General features: G+C 36.5%; 1 protein-coding gene across 1 annotated transcript in view; it reads right to left on the reverse strand.

Annotated features, from left to right (window-relative positions):
* LOC106879200 (forkhead box protein N3) overlaps positions 1–7500 on the reverse strand; it is a 383457-nt gene that overhangs the window by 76158 nt on the left and 299799 nt on the right. The window lies entirely within an intron of this gene.

The following is a 7500-nucleotide window of genomic DNA, read 5'->3' on the forward strand; positions in this document are numbered from 1 at the left end:
ATATAGCAGCATTTTATAATGGATTGGTGTTTATCAGATTAGCAAAAATGTAGAATCTCAGTAATTATCTGACCCATTAATGATAGGTTAGTCAACTCCCTGGAAACCAAATCTCAGTCAGTAAATAATGGGGTTCTCAAAATCAGAGACATGCATTTGAAGTTGGAATTCTTAAAAACAGCATGTTCTCTCATTAAACAAGATAGAAACAGAGAGAAGAGAAAGTTATGTCTGGCAGAAATGTCAAGTAAATGCTATATTGGATGAGGTCCTTTTGTTCTCAAAATGTGAAACAGGTGAGCTGACAGGGAGGACTTATACTTACTCAACAACAACAAAACCACAGTGGGTAACATTACACATTTTTCACCATTTATAAAACCAATGGACGCTGAACATCATTGTCAAAAAATGTTTAATATAGAATATTATTCCATGTTCAACATGAAACTAAATAAATTATTCAACATTTTGCAAAAGAAAAAACAAATTAATAATATAGATTTACAAAAGCAACAACAAAATATAAATGAATGAATAAAGTTAATCAAATATCCCTACAAGATTTTAGAAAAATTTAATAAATATTAAATTTCTGCATGGACTGCAATATAGGATCAAATGCTAGCATCACTGTCTTTGAACAGATAATATTACTTTGGTTATAAAATAAATATAAACTTCACATCTATTTCTTTTTCTTTTACCATATTATTATGACCTGTTATTTCACTATCTATCTCCCACACATACGCATGTTTAACTGCATATTCATATGCGCACAAACACACAGAGGAATTATGATTGATGCTAAAGTATAGCAGGAAATGTAATACATGAAAGAATTTGTTACAAAGGTAGCCTGCAATATTTCAAGTAACAGCTTGAACAAAGTGGCAACATGCAATATCGCTCACAGTAGAGCAGTTAAGTGGAATTTGATAATACACACACAACAAGCTGATGAAACTGAATCAAACTTATTACATTTTATTTATTTATGCATATATATATATATATATATATATATATATATATATATATATATTAAAAAATAACGTCGACCACTAACGTGGACAATTAATGCGCTAGAAATAGATCACATCTTGTGTCTATTAAGACCTAAAAAGTTCTCAACATGAAATATAGCAGCATACCAAAAACGTGAGCGGGCAAGACATTTAAAATCACCTAAAAAAAATCATTATTAAACAGGAACCAGGTTTCGGATTTAACAAATTCTTACCATTTGTCTATTCCTCATCAGCCTGATTTGTAATGTAACAGCAATTATCAGAATCGTATACATAGTTGCCCACCGCCATAGTGCGCGTGCATATGGTTCTGCTAATTACAGCTTAATGGTAAAATTCAAAAGTCTTCGTTTTGGCGCGCTAATTCCAGGAATATATCAGCAGAAAATATTTACTGCGTCGATATATATATATATGTGTGTGTGTGTGTGTGTGTTATGAGTGGTAGTGGTGTCAATTAGACCCAGAGGTTTCAGGTCATGTGGAGTAAGTGCTACGGATAGACCATAGTTAAGCTCCAGATTCGGGAATTATGTGAATAAGAGGTCCACTATCGTTCCTCCAGTTCACTCTCTATTTCCTATCTTATCTAAATTAACTTTTGCCTAACCATCGACTCACACCGTCTCCGATCAAGGGAGATAATATCCTGGAAACAGCTGCAAGACCTTCTCTCTTTTACTCTTTACTCTTTTACTTGTTTCAGTCATTTGACTGTGGCCATGCTGGAGCACAATAGTACTTTAAGGGACCCTGAAAAATTTTTTGCTTTAGACCTAGGTGTTGGTACGTATTGCAAGAAACAGCTAAGTTTCTCTCTGTAACATGTTACATAGTTCAACCTACACAAATTAATGAAAACATTAATAAATAACATTCTATATAACTAGTTTCTAAACATTGAATGGCTACAGGAGCCCACCAGAATAAAATAGTAACCAAATATACCCCTGGTATATAATTATGGTAATTCCTTGACTCAGAAATTCTACAACCAAAAAATTATTATTTACTATATAAATGTAGGTGTGACCCCATGGTTGCCAAGTTTGATTTCAACTAACATGATTTCAAGGTTCAGTACCACAGTGTGGTACCTTGGTTAACCCCTTAGCATTCAGATTCCTCTGTCACACATAATGATTATTTATTCAGATTGTTTTGAATTAATCATGCTTTATTTTGCAGCTTTGAGATTTTGATGAGAGAACTCAATTTTTAGTTTCAACATAAAACAGGTAGAATATTTTAGCCATGTCTATGGTCAGTTTAAATGCTAAAAGGTTAAATATCTATTATAGCCCCAAGCTAACCAAGGCCTTGTGAGTAGATTTAGTAGGTGGAAAGTTTGTCATGTGTGTGTATTTATCCATTATTCATTTCATCATCAAATAAAGTTTTAGGTTTTGGTTAACAAAAGGTTGATTGTTAAATTTATTGACAATATTTTAAGTTTACAATTCAAAATTATCACCCTATGCCTTCACCATAGTCCTTAATCTTTTCTCAGCTAAAGCTTGAATAATGAGTAAATGTATAACACCATGCCTGGTGTGCACATGCACACACACTTTTTTCCTAGGTCAGGGGAAATATCACTTCACTTGGAAACAAGTAAGGGTTGGCAACAGTGAGTGCAAAGATCAAGACAGACATACAAAGACATGTTGTAAGCTGATCTGTGGGTGTTGATCCTTACAAAGGAGATGATAAATAAACACAAGTGGGAGAGGACCTGTCCAACCTAGCAAGCATGGAGAATTGTAAAATGATGATGGTGGTGGTGGTAGTGGTGGTGGTGGTGGTGGTGGCGATGAGTGTGTGTCAACTAGCAGAGGAAACCTCTATGTAGTTACTCATCCTACTAGAAATAGTAACCAAATTTTCTCAAGAAATACTAATGTCTTAAAATAAAGAAATTTTTAAAAATAAAAAGAAACATTGTAGCCTTTGATAATCAAAAAGGTGAGATGGTCACAGCTGGAAATGATAGCTTGGTCAAACAAGACTCAAGGCTAAAACTGTATTACCAACTGTAATAAATAATGTGTTTCCACTCTGATGAAACTGTTTTCAAAACTCCTGCATTTCGTTTTCCACAAATCACAGTCTTCACAAGAGGACAGGATTTCTATCTACTTTATCATCACATCTAAGTCACTTTTGCACAGTTTAGGGCTCATGCTTTAAGAGATATATTTAGATTTGTTTTAACTACAAATCCAGCAACAATATGCAATTTTAAACATCGTAAATCTCTATTAAGCACTACTTGCCTTCAACACATTATAAAGCCATCACAGGCTTACTACTAACTGGATGGATTTATTTTTGGATGATGTTAATAAAAGATAGTTTAAAGGAGGGGATAATGATAAATGTGGATAACTAAAACATCATCTTGCCAAATAACACTGACATGCGGAAATGAAAATTAAAAAAGACAGCTCTTCCAAAATTGAACTCGTTTCATAACCTCATCGTCATCGTTATGCCAACTTTTTCAATGCTGGTATAGGATAGATCAGATCTATTAAGGTAGTATTCTATGGTTAGAGTACTAGCTTAGTAAAACTTGGTTTTACAGGTAAGATATTTTCTATTCCACTGGGTGTTTACATCAAAATCACAAGTTACTGGACATTATTTATGGGAAGGACATACACATACATCACTGCTATTTAAGTGACATCAGTCATTTGACTCTGGTCATGCTGGAGCACCGCCTTTAGTCAAACAAATTGACTCCCAGGACTTATTCTTTGTAAGTCTAGTACTTATTCTATCAGTCTTTTTTGCTGCACCGCTAAGTTATAGGGACATAATACACACCAACATCGGTTGTCACAAGGCTTTGGTCGGCCCAAGGCTATAGTAGAAGACAGTTGCCCAAGGTGCCATGCAGTGGGACTGAACCCAGAACCAAGCTACTTACCACACAGCCACTCCTGCAGCTATGTTACTGCAACACATCTTTTATCTTTTATTTGTTTCAGTCATTAGACTGTAGCCATGCTGGAGTATCATCTTGAAGAATTTTTAGTTGTAAGTATTTTTCGTTTATTTAAAGCCTGGTACTTATTCTATCAGGTTCTTGCTAAGTCATGGGTACGTAAACGCACCAGTACCAGTTGCCAAGAAGTGGAGGGGTTAAACCCACACACACACACAGCGGGCCTCTGTCAGTTTCTGTCTATCAAATACACTCACAAAGCTTTCATTGGCCTGAGGCTATAGTAGAAGGCACTTGCCCAAGGTGTCATGCAGTGGGACTGAACTGGGAACTACATGGTTTAGAAAGCAAGCTTCTTACAATACAGCCATACATGCATAAAAATTTAACATATAGGTGCAAGCATGGCTGTGTGGTAAGAAGTTTGCTTCCCAACTACATGATTCCAGGTTCAGTCCCACTATGTGGCACCTTGGGCAAGTAATTTCTATTATAGCCTTGGGCCGACCACAGCCTCGAGTGGATTTGGTACACGGAAACTGAAAGAAGCCCGTCGTGTGTGTGTTTGTACCCACGTCATTGCTTGACAACTGATGCTGGTGTGTTTATGTCCCTGCAATTTAGCAGCTTGGCAAAACAGAATGATAAAATAAGAACTAGGCTTACAAAGACTAAGCTCTAGGCTCGATTTCTTTGACTAAAACCCTTTAAGGCAGTGCTCCAGCATGGCTGCAGTCAAATGAATGAAACAAAGAAAAGAATAAAAGAAAAGAAAAGAATAAAATAAAAGTAGCTCACACAAGGCGCAGGAGTGGCTGTGTGGTAAGTAGCTTGCTTACCAACTACATGGTTCCGGGTTCAGTCCAACTACGTAGCACCTTGGGCAAGTGTCTTCTACTATAGCCTCGGGCCGACCAAAGCCTTGTGAGTGGATTTGGTAGACGGAAACTGAAAGAAGCCCGTCGTATGTGTCTGTGTGTCTGTGTTTGTCCCCCCACCATCGCTTGACAACCGATGCTGGTGTGTTTACGTCTCCGTCACTTAGCGGTTCGGCAAAAAGAGACCGATAGAATAAGTACTAGGCTTACAAAGAATAAGTCCTGGGGTTGATTTTCTCGACTAAAGGCGATGCTCCAGCATGGCCGCAGTCCAATGATTGAAACAAGTAAAAGAGTAAAAGAGTAAGTATCTAAAAATAGCTACATGGAATAATATATAAGAAAATAAGATTTAATAATAGCACTGTATAAAATTAACTATTTATTTAAATTTTATTTTATTTTTTTCCAAAACATGCAACAGAAAGAACATAATAAAATGCCCATCAGTGAAAACTGGTACTTAGCTTCAAAAACCGCTACCTTAAATAATATTAAAACTCCCACGTGGCCCTTAACTAAATGAAAAATAGAATGTGTATTCACACTTCTCCCTGGACTAAAATATTTAAAGTAAAATCAATAAATAAATAAATACTTAAAAAGAAAAAGAAAATAAGTAATTTAAGTAAGTGTATGATGGTTTGCAAGGAAAAGGAATTCTATATCATAGAACTGACACCTGTCTCAAAGATGATGTTAATACAGAGATTAAATCTATTCCAACTGGAAAGCATTCTGCACAGTTTCTGCTTGGCAAGAATTTAACCATTCAACCATTTATTTAACCAAAGCTCGGTTGGCCTCTGCTACTGCAGGAGGAAGTTTAGGGGGAGGTGGAGGTGGGAGAATTAAAATTAATGAGAATCTAAACGCAAAACTTTCTTCCAACAAACATAATAATGATTACTCCCTCTTCCGTCTCCCCTTTCACCGTAAAGCTGCAGATACACAGCTTCAACCATAAACTAAATAAATCTATTTTAAATGCGCCATCATTCTTTAACAATATTTGTTAGTGATCCATTGTTAAATTTGAAAATACATCAGTTTGCCAAAAGAGAGGGGGGGGGGATGAAAAGAAAGAAAGAAAAAAAGGAAATGTCATTATCATCATCATCATCATCATCATCATCATCGTTTAACGTCTGCTTTCCATGCTAGCATGGGTTGGACGATTTGACTGAGGACTGGTGAACCAGATGGCTACACCAGGCTTCAATCTGATCACGATATAGATTAATTGAATTTTCTGGAGAGAGAGAGATATGAGTTGAAGAGAAATAAGAAATGGAGCAATAGAAACTTCAGACAGCATCCAGCAACAATTTTCCTACAGCTATTGTGCCAAAACCTAGAATATAAAATACATTGCTGTATTGTTATCTCTCTATATACCAATGTTATTATTACTGTTGTTATTATTATTATTAATGTTGTTTTCTCTCTCTTATTTTTTTCTCCCCTATTTTTACAACTGTAAACGTGTGGTCCTTATTTTAAAGACAATGGGATATTTCCTGAAGGTGGTTTTGGCAAACCATAAAGAACAGATTGGTCATCTATGGCTGTAGTCCCTAAACTAGTCTGTTCTTGCCAGCGTAGTAGGATTCTGAATAGAAATAACAAATGAATTTTTGGTTTCCTACAAATACATGAAAATATCTCGATTCATAAAATAAAACAGGGGAAAAAAAATGTATGTTTTCTATTGTAACGACGTCGAGGGTTCCAGTCGATCCAATCAACGGAACAGACTGCTCGTGAAATTAACGTGCAAGTGGCTGAGCACTCCACAGACACGTGTACCCTTAACGTAGTTCTCGGGGATATTCAGCGTGACACAGTGTGACAAGGCTGGCCCTTTGAATTACAGGCACAACAGAAACAGGAAGTAAGAGTGAGAGAAAGTTGTGGTGGAAGAGTACAGCAGGGTTCGCCACCATCCCCTGCCGGAGCCTCGTGGAGCTTTAGGTGTTTTCGCTTAATAAACACTCACAACGCCCGGTCTGGGAATCGAAACCGCGATCCTATAACCGCGAGTCTGCTGCCCTAACCACTGGGCCATTGCGCCTCCACTTCTATTGTAACATAAGAAGGGAAAACGAATTTAAAACTAAAATGTACCTTTCTACATGATCATCATATTATACTGGTCCAGGAAACAAAAACACAATGATGTATCTTAAGTCATGTAACAATATAAGCAGTGGTGATATTCTCACGTTAACATAAAACACAGTTTCTTTTTTTTTCTCCATCATTCTTTTATTTATTTCAAGTCACTTGACTGTGACCATGTTCGAACTCTGGCTTTAAGAGTTTTTAGTCAAACAGATTGACTTCAATACTTATTTTAAGTCCAGTACTTATTCTATCAGTCTCTTTCGCTGAACTGTTAAGTTACAGGAACATAAACAAACCAACACTGATTGCCAAGCAGTAAGAAGTGGAGCAAACACAGAAACAAAGATAAAATCACTCTCTCTCTCTCTCTCACACACACACACACACACACACACACAACAGGCTTCCACATAGTTTCCTTCTACCAATTTGACTTACAAGGCATTGATTACACAAGGGCTAAAGTAGAAGACACTTGCCCAAGGTGCCACTAAGTTAGAACTGAATC

This window comes from Octopus bimaculoides, chromosome 3 (assembly GCF_001194135.2).
Source record: "Octopus bimaculoides isolate UCB-OBI-ISO-001 chromosome 3, ASM119413v2, whole genome shotgun sequence".
Taxonomy (NCBI): domain Eukaryota; kingdom Metazoa; phylum Mollusca; class Cephalopoda; order Octopoda; family Octopodidae; genus Octopus; species Octopus bimaculoides.